Source organism: Tenrec ecaudatus, chromosome 17, assembly GCF_050624435.1.
Source record: "Tenrec ecaudatus isolate mTenEca1 chromosome 17, mTenEca1.hap1, whole genome shotgun sequence".
Classification (NCBI taxonomy): Eukaryota; Metazoa; Chordata; class Mammalia; order Afrosoricida; family Tenrecidae; genus Tenrec; species Tenrec ecaudatus.
The window spans coordinates 70,566,974-70,593,734 of NC_134546.1; positions in this window are offsets into that span (position 1 = coordinate 70,566,974).

Below are 26,761 nucleotides of genomic sequence, written 5' to 3' on the forward strand. Positions count from 1 at the left end.
GGCATTAGACATATGGGCTAATATCAAACTTATGGGCTTGGACTGGATTGGGTTGGGATGCATTCTTAATGTACAATTACCCTTTATATAAATCTCTCTTATACACATGTAAGCATGTATGATTTTCCTTCTCTCATCTACTTACACTAACAAAATGATTAAAGCTTACCTTTGTGATTATAAATAAGACAAGAATACCTTTTAGCAAGAATCCACACCAACTTTCAATATATTAAGGAAATAAATGATAGTATATCTGAGGAAAGGTCAATAAAATAAAATAATCACACTTCATGGCTTATGTTTAAAGCTTCCCTTAGCATTTTTAACTGAGACCATAGCAGCTTTTAGCATAAATACAAGTCAAGTTTCAATGTAGTAAGGAAATACACTAATCTATCTGAGAAACGAGCAACAAAACCCTCATTATTCTGATGGGACATCATTGTGTTCACAGAAGAAAAAAAAGGAAAAATAGAAATAGCATTTTCCCTTTCTAAGGTCATAAGATCCAAAGGAAATAAGTAATAATATTATTCTAAACTTTAGGAAGAATATAAGATACATGTCTAAAGACAAGATAGATTTGTGAGAAATACAGAGGAAATAAACCTCAGTTGATTTCCCTCTGGCCATAATAGAGGAATGGGAATCACCTGGTTACTACTCAGATTGCATTAGAGAGATGACTGTAGTAGATCAAAATGAAAAACCTGATTTAAATGGTTAAAACTTTTTCAATTAACCCCTGCTGATGCAGGTTGGGCCTGATCTGGTTTTCAACATTCTCTCTCTCTCTCTCTCTCTCTCTCTCTCTCTCTCTCTCTCTCTCTCTCTCTCTCTCTCTGTCTCTCTCTTTCATATTGGGTATATTGAGATGTATTTTGACACTGGTGGTAAGCCTACTGAATTCATGATATATAGTTTTCTATTTGTCAGTATATGAAACACAGGATTGAATCCCTACAGATACAGCAAGCATAATAAGAGTTAAAAACAAAAAAAAAGTGTTCCTGAAGGGTACAGGGGTGTGGTGGTGGGGGTAGAGTATAGCGGAACTGATATCAAAGAGTTTAGGAAGGAAGAAAATTGTTTTGAAACTGATTGTGGTAGCAAATGAACACTTGATGTGATGGAACTATGGAATGATATGATATCTGCATTAGTGCCTCAAAAATGGTTTTTGAAAAAATAAAAAGCAAGATGGCATTTTTCAAAAAATGAAATGCATAAGAAAGGATACAATATAAATATTTAAAATTACATATAAAATTTAAAATATTATTGAGGTAAATGAAATACAACCGAAATAAATTGAGGAGCATGTCATGGTATTTATTGTAAAACTCAGTGATTCTACATCTTGCCATCTCTAAAACTGAATGATAAATCCAATGCGATAACTTTAAACATCTAAGTAAGGATAAGTCCACTAGAAAAATAAAACCAGAGATAGATAAATAGTGTGCTAGTCTCGGGTAACTAGAGAAACAAATGCACAGAAATGCATATATATGTGTGTATATATATACACGTTTATATATGCATATATATATATGACAGTTTTATATATAGGGTAAGTGTTCATTCAGAAAGCATCTCAACCTAGTCCAGTCCTAGCTCATAATTCTGACTTAGTCCATACCTCTGAAACCGATCTACAAAGTCCTCCTCAAATCACAAAACACACACAATGACGCCGAATGCAGGAGGATCACAGGCCAGTGGGTAGAAAGTCTTTGAATCCCGTGGCGGTATAAGCATCTCAGCGCTGGCAGGGTCTCCACGTGGTTTCTCCAGCACCCAGGGCTGCATCAGGGTAAGTCCATGTGGCTTCTCCTCAGGGATGTCCTGCAGGAAGTGAGCCTTGCCAACTAAAGCAGCCTCACATTGGTCCGACCATCAGAGAAAAAGAGACCAGAGAACCAAAAGGGTGAGGCTCACCAAACCTTTTATTTCTCTGCCCTTCAATTAATTCCACATGTGTTTATCAGCCAGGTTGGCACAATAAACCTTAACTATCTCAGATAGATAGATAAAGAGAATTGCTCATGCAGTTGTAGAAGTGGGTACATTAGTTCTAATTCTAAGTCCTTAAGTCTCATTTAGATTTTTCCTGATTTATGTTGTTTCAGGGGCTGATAAACCTAAAATAACATAACTTGATGGTAGTTTCAAAAGCAGGTGAATAAAAATTAGCAAGTTATACTTGTTATTGAAGAGGTATATTACTCCAAGGTCAGATCACGTGTGGATTCTCAGAATAGGCGGGGGATATTTCAAGTGTTTGGTCAATTCGAAAAACTAGACTGAAGAGCCCAGATTCAGGATCCAAACCCAGAAGGAAACTAACAAGTTTCCCTACCAGTCTATTTATAAAGGAAGTAGGCCACACACACGCGGAGTCTTTTCTTTCAGTTGCTTCAGACCTGTGTTCTGAGTAAGGGAGTTACACTCCACCCTAATCATACAACTGCTTGGCTACTCACAGCAGACCCCATTATGGAGTTGATTGAATTGTGTTCATTTCACATGATGAGGAATTACTAGGTGCCAACTATCAAACCACTAAAAACACTATCCCAGCCAAGTTGACACAAAACCTAACTATAACAATCCTCAACAGATACTTTGGCAATAATCAAACCAATATTACCATTTATTAAGACCATCGTGCATTAAAACACAAAACTAAAATTAGAACAGTTGATGCATATTCCTGACCAGGTTTTAGAGAACAACTTTATAAATTATGTATTTTATACAACTATCAAAACACTATACAACATAAGGCATTATCAGGTTGCCCTTTATTGTTTCCTTGATTCATTCATTTCAAAAATACGGTATCTCACTGTTAATACTTTACAATTCCCTAATGGCAAAGACATGTAACATGTTATCATATCCTCATTAATATCTCGCTGTAATCTTTGGTATCTGGTTTCAGTTTTTGGTTTTCTGATGCTTGTATGTGAGGAAGTGGTAGCTTGTTTTTCTTTTTAATTTTGCCTATTTAATTTGCACATTCAGATATATGCACAACAATATTATCTTGATTTTTCTTCTGGTCCCCTTTTTGTCAGTTGTCCCCAAGGGCACTTTTTTAATTTGTGTTTTCTTTGTGCCTTTCATTGATCACTAGTGCAGTTTTTGAAGGAGGAAGTGATATTTTCTGTATACAGATGAGAATTTTCCATTTAGTAAAAACATTCTTAGTAGCCATAGTGGTGTAATGGCTTAAGTGGTCAACTGCTAATGGCTAAATTTTGGTTCAAACCCACCAGCCACTTTGCAGGAGGGTGATGAGGCTGTCTCCTTCTACACATATTCACTGTCTCTAAAGCACTGTGGGGTAGTTCTACTCTGTCTTATTGGGTCACTGTGAGTTGGAATTGACTCGATGCCATCAGTGAGTTTCAGGGTGACTGTTCTTAGACCGTTTACCTACATGACATGCGACCTTTTCCTCTGATAAACCTGAGGACGCTCATCAGCTCGATGATTGAGAGAATGTCTTAAAAACAAAAAAAAATTTATACTGTGTGTCAAAGGTACTTTCTCTCCCCTCACACTGGATTGAACTTTACTCACATGTGTCCCTCTCCTACGACAATCACACACGGTTCCCATGCGGGAGCAACAGGTATTTACCTCAAAGGAAATGTCTCCAACTCAAATTAGTACTCAGACTTAAATTAATAACATATGGAAGTTTTTTGCATTAAAGCTGAACATATTAGTAGAAGTTATTTTTTACTAGTAGTTTTCTGTTTATTGGATTTAGTATTTTCTTCTACTTCTTGCCTTGAATTAGTATTTTAGAAATATTAGTTACATTAATTGAATCATTAAATTCTTCTTGCATGAACTTTCACCTAGTTATCATATGCTTTATAACATGAATTTCTAGTAATCTTATTTTACATTTAGACAATAATTCATTCTTTCCATTGAGCATAAGGATATTTCAATAACATATTTCCAAGACTTCCTTCCCTATCTTCTCTCCCTTTTTAAACAAAAGCACTTGAATATAATAGATAAGTATACACATTTGTTATTGTTTTAAATATCAGTTATCTTTAAGACTATTAAAATAATGAATAATGTTAAAATTTCCTTCATTTGATTTCTTATCCCTGAAGAAATAGTTTCAGCTTTAGTATCACACATAGACTATTGTAAACTTGATTATACTTGATTGAATCATTGAAAAATATGATATGAGGTCACTTTACCTCCCTCTTGACCCAACATGAATTTTCTCTAGGGTTAAATATTTTTAAAAATTATTCACGAGAGTAATTCCTTGTCTGTTTTTTAAAAAATATTGTTGCAAGATTTGGATTTCTTATATTTAACGTTTATCTTTATATAACTATTAATTTCTAGAAGAAGGAGTCATGTACAGACAATAACTGATGAAATGGTTTATCGGGGACAGAGGGTCGGGAATGTATGGTTATTGGTGAGTAAAAACTGAATGAGGGAGGGGGCGGAGAGCACTAGAACTGATTTGTGATGACGTAAATATAACTTTCTTTAAAAGTGATTTGACTATCAAAGTGTATGATATGTGAATTTTATATCAAGAAAACTACTTTTAAAAAAGAAAACAATCAATTTGACCAATAGTTCCTCTGGGTGAAGGACAAAGAGTTTTTGCTAAAGAAGCATTGAGTTTATATTAATAGTGGTGGCTGAATAAACCTTAACTATCTCAAGGCCTAATGTCCATCTGCTACCTTAACACTAAACCTATAAATATTTGTACATAGATCTATTTCCTCATTGTCATATATAAATATATTTCCATATGCATATACCTGTGCTTAGACTTCTATAAATGCCCTCCACCTCCATCTTCTTTCTTCTATTTCCTTTTACTTTCTTCTTGTCCCACCATCATGTTCAGCCTTCATTTCAGTTTCAGTACTTTCTCTCAGTTACATTGCCCTTGATCAAGCCCTACCAGGACTCCTACACCCTCCTCGCCATTGATTTTAGATCACTTGTTGTTCCCATTCCCTGGGTTTGTTAACACCCACTTCCTTTCGCCTGTATCCCCATCTCCCATATTCCCCTGGAACCATTGGTCCTGTTATTTTCTCCTCCAGATTGTTTATCTCACCGATCTTATCCAGATAATCCTGCAGAGATAATAATATGCACAAAAACAAGACAGAGAAAAACAAAGCAACAAAACAACAACCACAAAAATCAAAGGAATAAAAAAGAAGAAAGAAAAGGCCATAAATAGTTCAAAGTCTGTCTCTTGACGTTTAGGAGTGTTTTTTGGTGGAGTCTGATGAGATGCCATGCCCTGGCCCCAAAGTCTATATTTGGTATTCCCTAGGGCTTTCTTGCTCTGCTCCCCTTTCTGTTCTTTTGCACATCCTTAGTGTTTCACCTCGGTGTGTTGGGGTCAGATTGGGCACAATCCCCACTCTGTGTTTTCTGAAAAAGAGCAGCGCTGTAGGACAGATGAGGTAACAGTTTTTTTTGTTTTTGTTTTGTTTTTTAATGAAATACTAATCGTTCAGCCCTTGATACCCTATGAGAAAGAGCAGGTGTGTTGCTGTAATAGTGGGTGAAATAGGGGTAAGAACCTGCTTCTCTGGTCTTTTTCTCAACAATGTAATTTCCAATATTCTTAAAAATTCTTCCTAATAAGTATCCATGATCATTCTATATCCTTACAGAATATCTATCAAGGTAACTTCTCAGCTGATCTGTGTTTCTTAAATTTAATTTTCACTTAATATTCCCTTGAAAGTCACTCTTTTATTGGATTTTTTGCTTTACATTATAATGGAAAATCCTAGACTCAATTCCAATTATAATTCATTCCATAAAATCATCTTTACTAGCTTTACTACTGCTCATAAAGTGATGGAAAACATCAGGGTTTTTTTTTAGCTAGCTGATATTTGTGCTTATTTTTTCTATGCAGCTTCTGTACATTATCATTTCCTCTAATTTCTTTTGCCATTAAAAGATCAAGAGCAAACTTTAAAGTCTCTCTTAATATCCCTTTGATATTTACTATCTTTTCTATCTCTTTAATAACATTTTCCACAACTATGAGATTTATTTTTGATCATTTTATTAGGGGCACATACAACTCTTATCACAATATATACATACATCTAGTGTGTCAAGCACATTTGTATATTTGTTGCCATCATCATTCTCAAAACATTTTCTTTCTATTTGAGCCCATGGTATCAGCTCATTTCCCCCTCCCTCCCTCACCCTCCCTCGGTCATGAACCCTTGATAATTTATACTTTTTTCAAGTCTGACATGGTCCTATATCTCCCTCTACCCAATTTTCTGTTGTCCATCCCCCAGGGTCAGGGTTATATGTAGATCATTGTGGTCGGTTCCCCCATTCTTCCCCACCTTCCCCTTCCCCTCCTGGTATTGCTACTCTCATTATTGGTCCTGAGGTGTTTATCTGTTCCGGATTCCCTGTGTTTTCAGCTCTTATCTGTACCCGTGTACATTCTCTGGTGTAGTGAGATTTGTAAGAATCATGATAGTTGGGGTGGATGCTGGGGAAGAAGCATTAAAGAACTATAGGAAAGATGTACATTCTATCAGTGCTATACTGCACTCTGACAGCCTCGTCTCCTCCCACCAACCCTTTTGTAAGGGGATGTCCAGTTGCCTGCAGATGGACTTTGGGTCCCCTCATTCACAATGATATGATTTTTTTGTTCTGGGTTTGATGCCTGATACTTTGTCCTATCAAAACTTCATGATCACACAGATTAGTGTGTTTCTTCCATGTGGGCTTTATTGCTTATCAGCTATATGGCCACTTGTTTATCTTCAAGCCTTTAAAACCCCAGACACTATCTCTTTTGACAGCTGGGTACTATCAGCTTTATTCACCACATTTGTTTATGCACCCACTTTGTGTTCAGCAATTGTGTCGGGAAAGTGAGCATCATGGAATGCCAGTTTAATAGAACAAAGTGTTCTTGCATTGAAGGAGTACTGGGGGAGGGACCCAATGTGCATCTGTTAACTTAATACTAAACCTATAAATATATGCACATAGAGCTATTTCCCCGTCATCATATAAAAATATATTTACATATTTCATGCCTGTATTTACAGGTGTATAAATGTCCTTCACCTCCTAGTTCTTTCCTCTATATCCTTTTACTTTCTTCTTGTCCCACTATCATGTTCAGTCTGCATTTGGGTTTCAGTAATTCCTCTTGGTTATGTTGCCCTTTATCAATTCCTACCAGACATCCTACAGCCTCCTTGCCATCAATTTTGGATCACTTGTTTTTCCCTTGTCCATGGGTTTCTTAACACCCACTTCCTTTCCCATGCCTCTCCCTCTCACATGTCCCCACCTCAGAACTGTCGGTCCTGTAGTGTTCTCCTCCAGATTGTATGTCTCGCCTATCTTATCTGCATAGACCTGCAGAGATAATAATATGCACCAAAAATAAGACAGAGCAAAACAAAGCAAAGAAAACAAAGCAACAACAAAAAATGAAAGAAAAACAAGCCTATATATTTTTATATTCCCTGGGAACTTCCTTGCTCTGCTCCCCTTGCTGTTTTTTTGCAAGCCCTTAGTGATTTGCCTCGGTGTGGTGGGGCCAGATTCAGATGCAATTCCCACAATGTGTCTACAATGTTGTCCCCCATAGCGGTATGGGTCCGTGAGAGATGTCATGTTTTGTAGTGGGGATGGCCCTAGGGTCCTCTTTGTGCACTGGCTCTTCTGAGCAGGAATATCGTCCTCAGGGCTTGGTGGGTCAGAATGTGTTTCACTCTCTCTTCCTCTCCTTTCATTTTCTCCTGTGTGCTCCAATCAGACATGTCCCTCTCTCAGGGCTGAAGCTTGAGTGTTGCACAAATATGAGATTCTTTATGTCAACCTATAGGTCTCCTGTTATTAGTATTCAAAGAGTCAAATCTGTTCTCGACGTTTTCGCCAAATTCAAGTAAATTATTCTCAATGTCATATGTTGGATCTCATGAACATGTTTTAATTTTCTCCAACTTCAATGTGAACTTGCATGTGATCAATTTATGGTCTATTCCATAGTCAGTATCTGCCTTTTGGGGGTTCCTGGTAATGAGCCTCTCCATCAATACCTCCCACGAATACGGGCAATTATATTCTATAAATTCTATGTGCAAAATCCACCGTTGCTGTTACGTTGTTGAAAAGGCTATTTGCAAACATTTGAGTAGTATTACAAAATTGTGTAATGGGATCTCTAAGTTTTTGTTGTTGAAAACAAGGAAGAAGTAAAAGTACATGGAAAAGATGGTGCACGTGCTATAAACAAAGCTGAAGACCACAGGAAAGTAACATCACAACAACTGTCACAAAGGCCCCATGGGCAGAAATATAAAGAGCCTTGGGACAGTGTAAGCTAAAGATTGGGTTTCTACCCACAAGGTCAACCTGTCATTAAAATAAAGATGACATTATTTCTCTTGTACATATGAAAGTTCCAGAAACCCCAAGGACCAATTATATTGATCAATATAGGGTGGCTTTCAGTCTGAATAGAATCAATGACTTAGGGTTCTATTGTGTGTGTGTGTGTGTGTGTGTGTGTGTGTGTGTTTCCTTGCTTGCCAGCTGACTGGCTTGGTTCACCTGCAAAATTTGACTGCTCCTGAAAACAGTTCTAGAGAAATAGTCTGATGTAGTTTTGACAGTCTGTTAACAAGGTGCTACTTTATGAGTCAGTGACACTGGTAGGAACATTCTTGGCATAGTTTCCTGTTTAAATATGGCCATTCCATGAGGAAGCTTCAGAGCCTGCTGTGCCAGGGTGACCTTAGAACCAAAATAGCTACCTCCCTCCTCTTCCTATTTCTCCTGATGGTGCTGCCCTTCCCATGGGGTCAGGGTCAGAGAGAGACTCCATGTGTTTGAGTCAGAGAGCACCCAGTGAGAGGCCAGGAATGGATTGGGTCAGGCAAGATTGGTTTAGTGGATATACACCATCACTCAGAGATTATCTAGTCATCAACCCAGACACATCTAAGAACCAGCTCTCCCTGCAGCTGAGCTCTGTGAGTATAGATAACATGATTGTGTATTACTGTGCAAGAAAAACTGTGAAGAGAAGTCAGCACAGGTCACCACACAAACCTCCCCACAGAACAGCTGGAGGTGCTGGACAGAGAAGCGTTTGGACCAGCAGAGGGAGCTCAGGCCCAAATAGCACAGGCGCAGGATCCAGGAGCAGGTGCAGTTGGGAGTACCAACAGGTGTACTGCTCTTTTTAGTTGATTTTGTTTGAACTTTTCGGTAACAGGTTTAAAGGTATTTCTAGTAGGAACTTCTCTATTTTCTTCTAATGTAAAAAAGAAGAAAATGAGAGTGCTGTAAAAATTTAGAAATGATATATTTGGGTGAGGCACAAAGTTGTCACTAAAGGAAAACAGAAATGTATTTCACCAAAATAAATGATAAAAAGAAGTGGTCAGGTGTAAAAATGGCAAGACCCAGCGCGGAAAGTAGTGGCAACCCCATTGGGGTTCACATTGACTTCCCTTCACTATAGTTTCATGGTCACACAAACCTGTGTCCTCAGGTTTCAATCCATTAATTTGCAAAGGAACTGTTTGTTAAATTATCTCTTGAGTGGTTCATCTGCCTTTGATTACGGAAACATATTCCGTTGTGTGACAATTGACTTTATATATAAATAAATCCAGTTCAGTCTCTTCCCTAAAAACTGGTTGATTCACAGTTAGAAAACGTGAAACATACTGATTCTTTTCTGGTGGATGTTTCCAGAAAGAGTGTCTTAGGGATTGAGACATGAAAATGTGGAGATTCTTCACTTGAACACATGGCTCATTGTGATTGTCTTTGTTCCTTGGGTCTATCTCAGGTGCAGCTATAGGGACTGGACCCTCAAACACCCAACCCACTGCTGTCGAGTCAATTCAGACTCAAAGAAACCCTTTGGGACAAAGCATAACAGTCTTTTTGGAGTTCTGAGACTGTAAAGTTCTCCAAGATCAGAAAGCTTCATATTTCTCCAGAGAAGTGGCTGGTAATTCTGAACTACAGACTTTACAGTTAGTAGCCCATTGTATAATCCATTACACCATCAGAGCTTCTACTGAGTGGCAGTTTCTGTCTTTCTTATTCTCCGTCTCTTTCCTTTCTTTTAAAATCTGTTCAGTAATTTCTCCCTTGCCTTTACAGAAAGATGCTGTGAGGTGGACCAGAATTTGCATTTTAATTATAGATCACTTTGGGTAGTTTTATATTTTCACAAACTTAAAATTTCCTATTCACTAGTATGACCTATCCTTCTTTTGATGTGTGTCTTCTGTTATCTCGTAGTAGTTTTAAAAAAAATAGTTTTCTTTATGCAAGACTTTTGTTTGTCTGATTCAGTTTATTCCAATTTATTTTCTCGTATGTGTAGCTATGGTAAATAGTATTCCTTTCTTGATTTACTTTTCAGAGCTTTCTCTGTTGGTACACAGGATCCAAACTGATTTTTCTTTTTTTTTTTTTACATTTTATTAGGGGCTCATACAACTCTTATCACAATCCATACATATACATATACATGCATCAATTGTACAAAGCACATCCGTACATTCTTTGCCCTAATCATTTTCTTTTTTTTAAATCTTTTTATTGGGGCTCATAAGGATCTTATCACAATCTGTACATACATCAATTGAGTAAAGCACCCTTATACATTCGTTGCACTCGTCACTCTCATAATTCACCTTCCACATGGTTCCTGGAATCAGCTCGGTTTCCCTTTTTCCCCCCATTCCCCCCCTCACTGATCCCACCCCTGGTCCCATGATAGTTTATAAATAATTATTATATCTTATCTTACACTCCCCGGCGTCTCCCCTCACCCACCTCACCCTTGCCAATCTCCCAGAGAGGAGGTTACACATAGATCTCAGAGATCGGTTCTCCCTTTCTACATGCCCTTCCCTCCTGGTGTCGCCTCTCCCACCGCTGGTGTTGAAGGGTTCGTCTGTCCTAGATTCCCTGTGCCTCCAGATCCCCACTGCACCGCTGTACATCCTCTGGTACAACCAGGTCCGCAAGGCAAGGTAGGATTGGGGTCATGATGATTGGGAGGGGAGGAAGCGTTCAGGAACTAGAGAAAGGTTTTGAGTTTCATTGTTGTTACACTGAACCCTGAGTGGCCCATCTCCTCCTCACTACCCCTCTGGAAGGGGTGTTCAGCTCTCTACAGGTGGGCATTGGGTCCCCATCATGCACTCCCCCTCTTTCACGGTGATGTGATTCTCACCACCACCCCACCTTTGATGTTGGAGACCTGGTCTCCTCTGTCCTTCATGGTCACCTATGTTGGTGTGCTGCTTCCGTGTGGGCTCGGTTGCTTCTGGGCTGGATGGCTGCTTGTTTGCTTTCAAGCCTTTAAGTCCCCACCGCTATATCTCTCAGTAGCCGGGCACCATCCGCCTTCTTCACCACATTTGCTTATGCACACTTTCGTCTTCAGCCATTATGTGAGGAAGGTGATCACACAATGATTGTTTTTATTCCTTTTTATCTGCTACATGGTCCATTCAACACCTTGTATTCGCTTAGGCCGTGTGCTTCTTCTCTGTGGGCTTTGTTGCTTCTGAGCTAGATGGCCGCTTATTTGCCTTGAAGCCTTTAAGACACCAGACGCTATATCTTTTTTTGATAGCCGGGCACCATCAGCTTTCTTCACCACATTTGCTTACACACACGGCTGTCTTCAGTGATCATGTCGGGAAGATGGGTATCTTGCAAAGGCTGCTTAGCAGGGCGAGGTGCTATTGTATTGGGGGATTATGCATGAGGAGACCCAATGTCCATCTGCTACCCTACTACTGAACCTATACATATATGCATATAAATCTATTGCCCCCATAAACATAAATATATTTACATATGTACATGTCTGTATTTAGGCTTCTCTGTATGCACTTTGCCTCCTACTCCTTTCCTCTATTTCCTTTTGCTTTCCTCCCGACCCATTAGCAAGTTTGGCCTTCATTCTGGATTCAATAGTTCCTCTCAGTTACCTTGCTCTTGGTCACTCCCTTCCAGTCCTCCCCTCCCCTCCCTCCTCTGGTTTTGAACCATTCGCTGTTCCATTGTTCCTGTGTTGGGCGACGCCTCCTCCCTTCCCCTACCTCCCACGCTCTCATGTCCCTTCAGGACCGTTGGTCCTGTTGTTTTCTTCTCTCATTATTTGTCCAGCCTATCTTGTCTAGGTGGACCTGCTGACATAGTAATATGTGCATACAAATGGATATGACTTTGACTGCACCTAAGTGGCCCATAAGAACATGGCTTTGACAGAAGCAACATCGACACGCTGATAAGCAGAAAAGCCACTAACATACAAAATTTACAAGGTAAAAAACAAAACAAATTTAAAAAGACTAAGCAAAAAGATAGCAAATACTAAAAGAAAAATTGCTAGTAGTTCAAGGTCCTTTCGTTGGCCTTTAGACCATCCTTTATACTCCCTCGGGCTCCCTTTGCTCTGCTTCCTCCTCTGCTCCATTGCACACCCCCAGTGTTTGCCTCAGTGTGGCGGGGTCAGCTCAGTCGCCCATCCCCCATTGTGTCTCAGTTGCTGTCCCATGTAGGGCCATGTGTTGGTGCAGGATGTCGTATCTCGTAGCGTGGTCAGCTGAATGGTCCTCTCTGTATGACGGGCCCTTCTAGCTGGTCTATCGACTTTGGGCTTGGTGGACACAGGTGTACTCCACTACGTCCTTTCTCCTTCTTTTGTTTCAGCTTCCTTCTGGATGTGGTTTGGTGGGTCAGTTTCTTTCCCACTCCAGACGATCTATTTTTGTTTTCTGTGGTATTCCCTTCGAGTGTGGGGGTCGGCCTAATTCTGGTTTGGGCCGGCTTGTCATCCAGCCTCTTTGTGTAGACCTCTGTACTTTGCGTTGCCCTCCTTGTTTGGTGTGTCGTGTTGGGGTCCGTATGCATGTTCCAGATCTGTGGGGACACAACCGATACTCTCCCCCGGGTGGGTTAGTACCCTGCCCCCCCCATACCATCCATTCAGATTCTCCCCCTCCCGGTTCTCCCTCTCCCTACCCCACTACTCCTTCTTTATGCTGGGCTCTCATGTACCTCCCTAGGTGTGGCCTGTCCTCCCTCCAACTATCTATGCTTCCTCCCGTTTATTGTGGGATGGATGATTATTCTTCTATTTCTGTCATGCTGATTGTACTTACCTCACGGGACTCATGTTGTACCTGTCCCTTTGGGTCTGGCTTACCTCGCTTAACATATACCCGGTTGAAGCAGCAAATAAAACACGACCATTCATATGCGCTCCAATGTTTATTGTGTCACAATTCACAATAGCAAAGACTTGGAAACAGCCTAAGTTTCCATCGATAGACGAATGGATTAGCAAACTTTGGCACATACACACAATGGAGTATTATGCAGCACTGAAAAGCACCGATGAGCACATGAAATACGTTATTTCATGGGAAGAGCTGGAAGGAATTATGTTAAGCGTGATTTTTCTATATGGACATTATACCCTGTGAAATTGCTTAATCTTTTGATTAGATACAATGATTTTCTTGCATGAACTTTGGGGTTTTCTACACGTAGACTGATAACAGAAAATATAGCGTTTTATTTCTTTTGAAAACTTTTTTAATTAATCATTTTATTGGGGGCTTATACAATTCTTATAACAATCCATACATACATACATTGTGTCAAGAACATATGTACATTTGTTGCCTTCATCATTCTCAAAACATATGCTTTCCAAATGTGGCGAAGAAAGCTGATGGTGCCCGGCTATCAAAAGAGATAGTGTCTGGGGTCTTAAAGGCTTGAAGATAAACAAGCGGCCATCTAGCTCAGAAGTAAAAAAGCCCAATGGAAGAAGCACACCAGCCAGTGCGATCACGAGGTGCCAAAGGGACCAGGTATAAGGCATCATGCAAAAAAAAAAAAAAAGAATGTGTGTGTGTGTGTGTGTGTGTGTGTGTATACCACATTGAATGAAGGGGGAAGTCCAGAGTGGAGACCCAAGGCCCAAGTGTCGGCCACTGGACATCCCTTCATAGAGGGGTTTAGGAGAGGAGATGGGTCAGTCAGGGTGCAAGGTAGTACCGACGAAGTGCACAGCTTTCCCCCAGATCCTGGGTGTTTCCTCCCCCCACTACCATGATCCAAATTCTACCTTGCAGGGCTGGATAGGGCAGAGGTTGTACACTGGTACATATGAGAGCTGGAGGCACAGGGAATCCAGGGTGGATGATACCTTCAGGACCAAGGGTGTGAGGGGCGATGCTGGGAGAGTGTAGGGTGAGTGGGTTGGAAAGGGGGAACTGATTACAGGGATCCACATGTGACCTCCTCCCTGGGAGAGGGACGGCAGAGAAGGGGGGGGGGGGGGAGGGAGACTCCGGATAGAGCAAGATATGACAAAATAACGATGTATAAATTACAAAGGGCACATGAAAGAGTGGGGAGAGGGGAGGGAGGGGGGGAAAAAGGGGACCCGATGCAAAGGGCTTAAGTGGAGAGCAAATGCTTTGAGAATGATTGGGGCAGGGAATGTATGGATGTGCTTTATACAATTGATGTATGTATATGTATTGATTGTGATAAGAGTTGTATGAGTCCCTAATAAAATGTAAAAAAAGGAAAGGGAAAAGAAAGAAAAGAAAATGATTAGGGCAAAGAATGTACAGATGTGCTTTATACAATTGATGTATGTATATGTATGGACTGTGATAAGAGTTGTATGAGCCCCTATAAAACGTTTTAAAATAAACCAAACAAACAAAAAAGTTTCTTTCTACTTGAGCCCTTAATATCTGCTGCTCATTCCCCCCCTCCTCCCCACTGTCTCCTACCTCATGAACCCTTCATAATTCATAAATTATTCTTATTTTGTCATATATTACACTGTCTGATGTCTCCCCCCGCCTTTGTCTCTGCTATCCATCTCCCAGGGAGGATGCTATACGTAGATTCTTGTAATCAGTTCCCCCTTTCTACCCCACATTCTCTCTATCCTCCAGCCATCACCACTCTCACCACTGGTCCTGAAGGAGTCATCTGTCCTGGATTCCCTGTGTTTCCAGTTTCTAGCTGTACCAGTGTGCATTCTGTGATCTAGCCAGAATTGTAAGGTAGAATTGGAATTATGATAGTGTGTGTGGGGGAAGTATTTAAGAACTAGAGGAAAGTTATGTTTCATCGCTGCTACCCTGCACCCTGACTGGCTCATCTTCTCCCCACAATCCTTCAGTAACTGGGTGTCTGGTTGGCTACCAATGGGTTTTGAGTGAAACCTGGTTTCCTGCTATTCTGGGCATCTAGTGTGAATGGCAGGAGATAAGTCACATGATAATGAACCCTGGTGGTGTAGTAGTTAAGCACCATGGTGCCCGGCTATCAAAAGATATAGCGCCTGGGGTCTTAAAGGCTGGAAGATAAACAAGGGGCCATCCAGCTAAGAAACAACAAAGCCATATGGAAGAAGCACACCAGCCTGCCATGATCGCTGAAGATAAAGCGGGTGCATAAGCAAATGTGGGTATGTTTTCTTGATGTGCACTCACCCTTTACATAAAACTGTCTCTTATACATACGAGTTTCTGTGGATTTGTTTCTCTAATGCACCCATACTAACATAAGCAGCATGGAAAGCATTTGAGAAGCCTAGACAAGGGCAGGGCAGGATATTTGGAGGGACTGGATCCAGAATTAGAGAGGAAGGAGCCCTGTGGCGTAACGGGCTGCTAGCTCCCTGTCCAAAGGGAGTCAATGAGACTGCTGGCTCCCATGAAGATTTATAGTCTTGAAAACTCCATGAAGGGTCACTGTGGTTGGAATCCACTTGATGGCAGTGGCCTTTTGGGATTGAAGGTTGAAGCCACCAATGACTTCCTGCCATTGAGCCAAGGAGCCTCCAGGGAGTGTGTGAACTTCTGGAATGCAGTAAACAACCTCTGCACATCTGCTTTTCATGCTGCCCAAATCATGCCCTTGGACTTTGCTTAAATACATTCATTCAGAAGTGAACCATCACAGCTGCTCCCTCAGGAAGCTGGTGGCTGAGCTCTCTGGTTCCACTCTGTGAGCATTTCTGGTCCGGGTACCTTCCCTCTGCCCCAGCACTGGCAATGTGCTTTTGGAAGCAGTGCTCCCTGGGTAGTGAGTGTGATTTGGCTCCTCTGGGCTAACATGATGAATGCTGAAAGGGGGTGGATACTAGGGGGTTAAGTTCCCTGACCTTTCCCTAGCCCAGGGGAAAACTTATTTTTTAAAGTAAGTTTTAGAATCTTTAGAAAGATAAATTGTTTACTTAATGTACACAATCACTCCCCAACACATCTGTTCTGTGTCTGCTCAACTCAACCTCATAGGTTGTGCATGACCTTGAGCAGGTGCTGAAAGTCACAATGAGTTTCTATCAGGATTGAGAGTTCAGCTCTCTCAACTCTCCAACTGGTTATTTGCACCATTGTCTCATTTCTATTTATGTATTGATTTTTTAGGGGAAAAAGACTCCCAATTCAACTATGTTTTATTAAGACCTAGTTTGCTAAGTTTTACACAAGAAAAAGGCAAAAACCGATGTTCTAGATGAAGGAGCGCATCCGCATGAGGCCACAATGGTGTCAGAAGGACCCACAGCCACAGTTACTTAAATAAGGTGACACCCATTCTGTTCTGGTGACTCTGACTCAACCTTGCTGTTAATAGTCCAACACTATCCAGCATTACCACCTGGGTTCCTGAAAGCTTAAATAAGACATGGAAAACAAACAACTTTGTCACAAAACTGTGACTGAAGACAGATCAATTCATGGAGCTGGAGTTGCAGGAGGGCCTGTGAGAGCATGAGCAGGACCTTCATTGGGATGTGCACACTACCGTATGTCGCTGAGTCTGGCCCGGGGAGTGGCAGAGGGGAGCCAAGAGGGTCCCTTCACTCAATCCCTAAACCTGATCTAATGTCACTAGACTGGGGTCCTCCTCAAATCTCAAGGGGACCTGATTCATGATTGAAGTGAATTGTGCATATTCAATCTTTGTTTTGCTTACTGTCCTACTGTGCTGCCTCCTCTTTTTGGTTTATGTGCGTGACTCTCTCTATTGTGGTGACAAATGGCTTGAGAGGGACTTGACATAGGGAGAAAGCCCACCCACATCAACTGTCACCAGAAGCAGACACTAAGTTCATTTTTCTCTTTTTCTTTCACCTCACAGAACTATGCACACCAGACACTTGTAGAGCTGCCCGGAAGGGGAACCCTAAGTGCAGTGGTTCTCAACCTGTGGGTTGCGACACCTTTGGGAGTCATATGACCCTTTCATAGGGCTCACCCAATTCATAACTGTAGCAAAATTGCAGTGATGAAGTAGCAAGGAAATAATTTAATTGCTGGGGGGTCACCACAACAAGAGAATCTGTATTAGGAAGGTTGAGAACCGCTGCCTGAGTGTGTTTAGGACTTTGCTGCTCTCTGGGTCATCAGACATTCGTGGAGGCAGAGCCACTGGAGGAAGCCCTTCTGGGAAATTCCCTGAAGCCAGGTCTCAACCAACTCCATCCACCCACACCCTCCGAGATCCTAATCATAGGCCGCATGTAACTGCTCCCTGGCACTTTGAACACTGTAAGTCCATGGGAGCAGAAAGCCTCCTCTTTCTCCCTTGGAGTGGTGGCTGGTGAGTTCAATCTGCTCACCTTCTGGCTAACATAACCCACAGAACAGCTCCACCTGAGCTCAGTTTGCTTTGCCACACAGCACACATTGTTTGGAACCTTCTGAAGTAGCTATGCACATGTGCAGGTTGGGGGATTTCACACAAGATGCAGATTTCCAACCTCTCTGGGCAAAAATAATGTTTGCAAAAGGCTTGTATTCTCTTCTGGATCTGAGTAGCAGCTACTCTCAGGAAGTCCTAGCACATGCATGCATGCTATATTCCTCCCAACTCCCTCATGTCTTACGCCGAGTCTGCGCCATGCTTTTCTGTGTCCTATGTGGCAGCTGCAGGCACTCAAGGCACGGGCTCTGCAGCCTGGGTTCAAATCTCTCCTTTCCACTTCCTCACTGTGTGGTCATAGGCTCATGACTTTATCATCCTGTGCCACTGATTTCTCATTTGCAAAATGAGGCAAGAATAGACTCCACACATAGATTTGTTAAGTGGAATTACTGCATTATTATATACAAAAAGCTTAGAACAGTGTTTGGCATCTTGCAAATACTGTTAGGTAGCTTAGCATAGGGACTGGGCCAACCATTACATATGCTCAGGTTCAAACTTCCAGCCAGGAAGGGGTGGTATACCTAGGTGGGCGTTACACCTGGATTGGCCCATCTGGGCCAGGTTAATTCAATCCAGCCAATGGGGTTGACCAAGACCGTCAACCATGCCTCCCTATGGAAGAATTGAAAAAGCAGTATCTTGACCTCCCTGATGTCTCCCTTCACCCACTTTTCTGTTGTCCATCCCCCAGGGAGCAGGTCACATGTAGATACTTGTAATCGGTTCCCTCTTTCCAATCCACCCTCCCTCTACCCTACCAGTATCACCACTCACAAATTATCAAGGGTTCATTAGGGATGGGGGAGCGGGGACGGAGGGGAAAAATGAGGACTTGATGCCAGGGGCTTAAGTGAAGAGCAAATGTTTTGAGAATAATGAGGGCAATGAATGTACAAATGTGCTTTACACAATTGATGTATATATGGATTGTGATAAGAGTAGTATGAGCCCCTAATAAAATGACTAAAAAAGAAAAAAGAAGAAAAGGCAGGATCCTGGAGCCCACTAAGTGACTTTCTCTCCAGCAGCTTCTAAGCAGGCTGGGGTAGTGGGGTTGGGGGGGGGGCGGTGGAGGTGTGGCATGAGAGGCTGTGAGGTGCCTGTGTAAATCTGAAACTTCTCTCACAAAACTCACTTGGATCACAATCCAGGCTTCAGAGTGAATTCTTTCTCGCTTGAAGCCAAGGACTGAGGTATATCTCTCCCACGAGAGATCTAACAATAGTATCTCTTATTATATCATTAGAAGCCCAGGTGGTGTAGTGGACTATGCATCAAGCCGCTCATCGCAAGGTCAGGGGGTTGAACTGACTAGCCCATCCGTGGGAGAAATATGAGGTTGTCTATTTCTGTAAGGCAGTGGTTCTCAACCTTCTGAATGCCTCCACCCTTTAATACAGTTCATGTTGTAGTCACCTGCAACCATAAAATCATTCTCATTGCTAATTCATAACTGTAATTTTGCTATTGTTATGAATTGGGTGACCCCTGTGAAAGGGTTATTTGATCCCCAAAGGGGTCGCGACCCACAGGTTGAGAACCGCTGCTGTAAGGATTTGAAGTCTCAAAACCACAAATGGGAAGTTCTTTGTCCTATTGGGTCAGTATGAGTTGAAGTCAATAAAATGGTAGTTAGGTTTTTTTCTGTATCAGTATCAGATTCTGGTGGCAATCTCTGTCATTCTGCATTGTGGTCTGGTTTGAACTCCGGTAGATCTGTAGGAAATGGCTGCCCTGATTTGAGCTGAGGGCCACGGTGCTTCAGTGGTAGATCTCTTATCATCTTTCACCGGGAAGACCCAGGTTCGATTTGCAGCCTAAGTGCCCCAGATTGTCAATGAAGATTTGTGTGTTGCTACAACACTGAGCGGGCTTCAGCGGTGTTTCCAGACTGAAATAGAATAAGGAAGAAATACTTGATCATCTCCATCCACACATTGACCTATGTCCCACCACGGTTAGCTTCCCCTCCCAGTCCTGGTGGTAGCACAGACAGGCACAGTTTTCTCCGCTGCTCATGAGGTGCCCATGAGAGGCTGACTCGACAACGATGGTCAAGATCAACAGCTTGAGCTCCTTTCTGCGTCTATGGAAACAAGAACAAGCTTCTGAAATGAGGTTGCATTGCTATTTGGGACTGGGAGGATGCCTCTGTGACTCGGATTATACTCTGGATCCCAAAGGAAACTTTTAAGTACAGCCACATAGCAGCTCCGGAAGTTGCCATAGTAGAAGCCAGGTTAAAAAAAAAAAAAAAAAAAAGCTTCTACTGACTTGCTCAAAGGAATCCGGGGGTGGATGGGGGTGAGTGGGTAGGAAAATCCTCTGGAAATGGACAAATTTGTTTCCTTACATATCTGTCATGTCTTTTGGTCCTGAAAGAAAAAGGGGAAAAAAAGCAGACGAGAGAAGGAAACGGAGACTGACAATCATCTTGGTATTCCCACAGCATCCTCTCCTTAAGCACTTGCTGCCATCTCATCCAACTCCACTCAGTATATTTTCACCCAGCAATGATGCATAAATGTCTGTGTACTCCTGTTTTATTGTAGCCGGGCAGTGGTTAAGGGTTTGCCTTTCAACTGAGCATGGCAGGACGTCTAGAAGCAATTATAACCATCACCTGCCCTGTCTGTGCGGTGGGCAGGCAGTGACGGATTCCCAGTCTCTGGAACACTAGTGCTCCCTCCAAGGTCAGGATAATGATGGTGACACTTGACTTCCTTGTTGGCTGGGGGAGCTCAAGGAGCTCTCCTCCGAAACCTCAAATTATTGGCATTTCTTTGAGTGAAGACATCAAATTAATGACTGGAAAGGAAGGCATCGGAGATGATTTTTGGTGACAAGAAAAGACTCAACCACCTATAGAGAACATGTCTTGTAAGTGCAAAGTGTGGAGAAGGAGGAAACAATTGACCACAAATGGAATAGACTCTGAGTCTAGCCACACAATGTATGTGTGTGGTCACTGAAGCGCCAACATTATGACTCGGGGACGATTCGGTTTGTGCATCCGTGATTGCCATCCAGAATGTGCCGTGCTATTGAGAAAAGTGATTCTTTATTCTGAGCAAATCTCTACTTCGACTTGCTTTAATGCTTTGTCAGAAAGCAGGGGACTCTGGGAGGGGTGGGGACGCACAGGGCTGGGCTGACTTCAGGAACTCATTCGTAAAGGGCTTTTTCTCACTTGGAAGCAGGCTGGGTTCACAGCTGTTCTTTCTGGTAAAGCTTGTTTCTGAACCTTGCCACGCCTGAGTCCGAAGAGGGAAATGAAGGCGACAAAAGCCGAGAAGAGCCCCGGGCACATCTTGGCTATGGTCCTGCTTAAGTCTGTTTCATTTGAATCCCAGTTTTACCTTTCTTCCTTTCTGGGTTCCGAAGCATCAGGTGGGTGCCAAACACTTCCACGGAAACTAAAGCTGAACAAGGTGGAGGCAGATGAAGAGCATTGGGAGGTTGGTGTTTGGGAGACTGAATATTTGGGCTTCCTAGGCCAGTCCAGCTGGTGGTTAGAGCCCTGTTTCAGTTTCCACTGAAATCTCCTAGTGTCCAAGGACCAAGTGGCTCCTAAGTCCAGAATTTCTGTTACATGTGTCACCAAGGAGAGTTGGGCTAAAATGTATGGAAGATTCAAGCAGGAGCTTGGCTTGCGAATCCACTCTCTGATTCAGAAATTTCAAAGGCCCCGTGCACAGGCATTTCAACAGTGAAAGCACAGCAGGGAAAACCAAGGCTTGGGCTTACTCCTTGTCCCTCTTTTCGGGCTTTTATGGCTTTCCAAGGTGCCTCCCTGAGCCGATTGTTGTATAGGTCATGTTTAAAGATATCCTAGTTCTGAGGGACTTGCTGTTCTGCTTTCTTTTGCAGGGAGACCTGGTTTCTTGTCTTGTGGCCAAACACAGAGCACCGATGTGTGCGGGCCTCCTCCCTTTCCTCTGACCTTTGCTCTCTTCTCTGGATACACTACTGACCTTTTCTCCCTTGCAAGATCTGAACTGCTCACGCACTTCGATCAATTCTCATCCTAGCGAGAAGCATCTGAGCATCTTATTAGTGCCTGCATGAGTTCTGTTCTGGATGCCTATTTGTGCAACTTCAGGTCTCTGGCATGGAAACATCCCATGCCCATAGACCCACACAGGTAATATAAACTCTAACAGTAGTTTAAGGTTTAAGGTGGTAACAGGGAACGCTGGGCCCTGTGGCTCCTGGTGAACCACACGGGCTGTCTAAAGGGGCTAGTTCCATCTCAGTGTAGCCATACAGGAATGTAGACCTGTTAGGTGTTCCTCTCCATGCTTATCGGGCCCCCTACAGGAGGTTGGAAGCCAATGCAGGCTAAGGGGCATGCACCAATTCAAGCCCAAGCACGGAGAGCTTAATTGACGCCTCCCAGCTGAAAGCCCTTAAAAGGCTGGAACGTGGAGACCACCACCCCTTCCCTTCAGCTGCTTCTCTGCCTTCCACTCAGCAGGGCTGGGTGTACAGTGTCATGAGGGTGCCCGTGTTCAGTTTACTGTAACGCCGGAACCTTCTTTTCTCCTGTATATAAACCCACTCGGATCACCAACCAGGCTTTGGTGTGAATTTTCTTCTAGTGTGTAGCCAAGGACTGAGACATTTCCCACCTGAGAGACCTAACAGATCCAGACTTACAATAAACCCACATTTTTATATATAAGGCAAGAGGTGAACAGGTCTAACCAATAGTGGTGAAGAGGGTCCTGGGTTTGCGAAAGAGTCATAACACTTAGAAATGTGTTGGCCTTAGGGGAGGGGCAAAGAGCGCTGGATTGAGAAAGTCTCTGGCATCCAGTTCTGACTTGACTTTTGGATCCTGAATCCTTCAGGAATCATGACCTTGTCCTCCAGCCAGACCTTCCAATAACTAACTTCTCAGAGCCTTGTTAAGTTCTCATAATACGTTACACCTGCCATCCTGTGAGCAGTTACCAAACCCAGGCACTTTTTCCAAAGACAAGCTTGCTCTCTCTACCCCTAAGAGCAGATAGTTTGGGGATGATGGATACGAGATACCACTGAAGGCAAATCTGTTATCTTCCATGATGCACAAAACATGCTGTCACAACCAGGACTCGTGACAATCCCTCAGTTTCCTAAATGGCTTTACTGCTGCTTTTTAAATTAAGCCTCATTAACTTGTCATATATTGATAACAGGGATGATCCTGAAATAGGTGTATAAATTAAAGCTCTCCTCAGTCTGTGCTTTTATATGAATGTGTTAATTATTTTTGTCATTAGGGAGAATGATGGAGGGATGGAGCAATACCAAATGGAGTTTGAAAAAGTGTTGGTGTTTGCTGCGGGAAACGTGGTGCGTGTCAGATACAATCTGTCACCCAGTGAGTCTGTAATTAACACCAAGGGACTAAGGTAGGATTCCCGGTAATAAATAGCCTTCCACCCAGATGCTTATGGGGACCCAGCAGGACCCACTGCTGTGTTGCAGCAGTTGTACACGAACTCTTTATAGGAGAGAGAGCTGGTGCTTGAAATGAGTTTGGATTGCCCCCAGTTGGCTCACAGATTTGTTTTTAATAGCATAATCACTAACATTTAAACACAGGGTGATTTCACATAACAATCTGCAGCTTCTCAGAAACAGAGAGGCCCTACTTTGCTGGTTGACAGTGCACCTCTGGAAGACAAGGGGGGCACAGAGGGACAGGGGGAGCAATGAGATGTGGTGATCAGAGCTATGAGTCATTGCTTTCCATGTACATGTGGCAAGGAGTTCAAGGATTCAGAAATTTAGGAGGAAAGTTCCAAAAGACACGTTTGTGTGGTCCATAATAAACCAATATAGGAGTTGAGATTTCAATCTCTTGGCTATTTATTTTGTGCCTGGTAGGCAACCAATCCAGAATTCCTGACCTCGGCGACCTTGTGAAACAAGGACCATTCCAGAATTACATAGAAGCAAGCACAGAAGCAAGGGCATCCATCACCCCGAATGCATAGGGGTCAGGAACTAAGTGCTTTCTGTAGAAAAGCTCCAGAAGGCAGACCTTTGGCTGGAAAACCTGTTAGGGAGCTAGTATAGGGACTGGCAGGTTCAGAGGTCCGAGCTACTGGCTCATGAAGTAGTGGCTCACTGCATGCTCAGAAGTTCAGGTTTCCAGCCAGGAGGGGGAGATATGCCTGGGTGGGCGCTGCACCTGCATTGGCTCACCTAGGCGAGGTGAATACAATTCAACAATTCAGCCAATGAGGTCCACCTACGTCATTGACCACGCCTCCCTAACGCTCATAAAACTCACGGGGATCCCAAACCAGGCCTTGGTGTGAGCTGTTTCTGGTGTGGAGCCAAGGACCAAGGCACACCTGTCCCTGGAGAGGTGTAACAGAAGCAGTGCTGTGTGACTCGGAGCTATGAGGTAAGCCGGCCCCAGGACTGGGGCCTCCCATGCTTGTCTCACGGGTTGTGGGCCCCTCTGGGCTCCTTTCACCTCACCACCCTTGGGAGAATTGTTGGGTTGAATTCACCTGGCCTAGGTGAGCCAATCCAAGTGCCGCACCCACCCAACATGGTGGAGTCCCCTGGGGACGCTCGTAGCGTATTGCCGCAGGGCCAGCCTTTTGTGTCTGTCTTTGCGTCATTTCTTGCTGGTGTGTGGGACTTGACTTGCCTCTCTGTGCCTTCCTTTGTGGGAATTCGCCTGCCTTCCCAGGCTGCATTTGGGAGGGGGCTGGGACGCTGCTGGCTGGAGGCTGGGAGGATTTCGACTCCCAAAGCTTTCTTGAGGGTCAGTGTATAAAGTTTATTTGGATGCAAAAACAGAATCAAAGACCTAATTAATGAAGTTTTAGAGGCGGGCTTTATTATGAACTTGCGGGCAGTTTCAGCAACTCAGGGTATTGAGCTATTGGAGCTGTGCCAGGAAAAAAATCCTGGTGGTGTTTTTATGCCCACTGCTGGCAAGCACAGCTGGGGAGGTTCATAGCTGGGGAGGATCTGCGCAAACAGGTGCTTCAGAAGGGAGAAGGTCGTTAATCTTACCTATATGCCAGGGACGCATGGAGTGACCATATCTTCAGAAAACATTCTGTGGTTGGGACGAGCTGGTCCCAGGTATTTGGGGTTTAGCAGGGGAAGGGAGGTCGGATAGGGGTCAGTCTTGAGCGCTAAGATGGAGGTGCAGGACTCAAAATGGAGTCTGTTTTGCCAAGACCGGATATTTCAGTCTGCCCTATAGGGAAAAGGGACGACGTTAGTCCATTTCTGTAACTGCTTCCTGTGGGTAGTGGGTGAAGAGCAAGGGGAGGGGCTTTTTCAGGCAGAGTACTGGGTGTTCCGGCCTGGCACAGGGTGGAGAGGTTGGTATTGCTGGTGAAATGCTATACGGGAGATTTCGCGGAGTCGACTTTGCAGGAGCTGGATGAGACAAATAGCAATTAAGAGCAAAATTATAACTAAAATTATGGGCCTATTATGGGGGCTAGGAAGGAGTACAGAGAACAGTTCCACCAGGAAGAGGAACTGTCTGTTCTGAATCTGTTGTTTTGCAGCTCACGGTTTAGCTTGTTGAGGGTCTGGACTCCAGTTTCCACAATTCCCAGATTATTGATGTAATCACAGCATTCCTCCTGGAGGAAGAGGCATGTTCCTTCTTTGTCAGCCGTGATGAGGTCTAAAGCGCGGCAGTTCTGCTAGGAAACTTAGGCAACAGAGGTTATTTGTCTTTGCAGGGAGGCTAGAGACTTGGCAGAGGCATCGACTGCCAGCTGGAAGCGTGCGGATAACTTGTCTGCTGTGATGATAGAGTGTCTAAGGGCCTCGCCGCTGAGTCCTACTGCAACGGCTGCTGAGGCTAAGGAGATTCTCACTGCAATCGGGAGAAAAACTGCTCTTTTAGTTTGGTGGCGACTGTATATCTGGATGTATTTGTCCTGGAACTCAGCCAGAGTGTATATAGTGAGCTGTGGAACCAGAGTGACAGGCAGGAACTAAAAGGTAGAAGTAGAACTGATGTTTAAGTGCTTAGTGAGTGTATGGTTGCACCCAAAGAAATTTTTTTCTGGCGCTGTGAGTGGTTTGGAGGGGATTTGGGTGACATTACATGTCTGTGTTGATGGATTGGAGTAGCAAAAGGGCACTTGATTTTTTTTCTGGTTGGGTGTACCGAGGGATATTGGGGATGGTTATGGGTTTTGTGGTATTGACGTTGGATGAAAATGACAGGGCAGGAGCCGGTACTGCTACCAGAGGAGAGCGTTCTAGGGCCGCACACATGAAGCAGGTGGAGAGGTTGCCTAGTCCAACAAAGTTGGCAATGGCCAGTCCCTGCTGTAGCAGGGTGAGCCAGGAGAAGGGAAACTTGGACGGTTTAGAAATTTCGTTAGTGAGTTGAAGTTCTTGGATCTGAATATTACGGTGGATGGTGGATTGGACCTGGGCTAGCGACCTCCATACATATAGTTTGGCGTCCAGAAAATTTTTTTCCGGTGAGTGGTGTACCAGGCTCCTGGAACTGGAGACGTCCATTGGCTATCCCAGGGGCCTTGGATTGTGAGAGAGTATTTAGATCGATGGTAGTAGAATCGTCCCTGGGAATGAAGGGAAAGGTAATGTATCTGGCAGGAAGACCAAGGACACCCTACATTTTTCTGTATTCACTTTTTTGCACATTGGGCAGTTGGCTTCTGGTCATACAGGAAGCAAATGATGGGAGCAGCATTTTTTTGATGCCGGTTAAAATCAGTGAGGTTTAAGTATATGGGTGTTCTGCACCCTGTGGGTGGGCAGTTAGCGGTAGCCAGCAAATAATCATAACGCTTAGTGCGGGCATAATTGTTATAGTTTTCCATCAAGTAAAATCGCCAGGCAATAGGGGAAATTGTACTAGGTTTAGCTGGCTGGCTTGGTGAGGTGAGTGAGGCGATGCGACATAGGACCAGTAGACTGA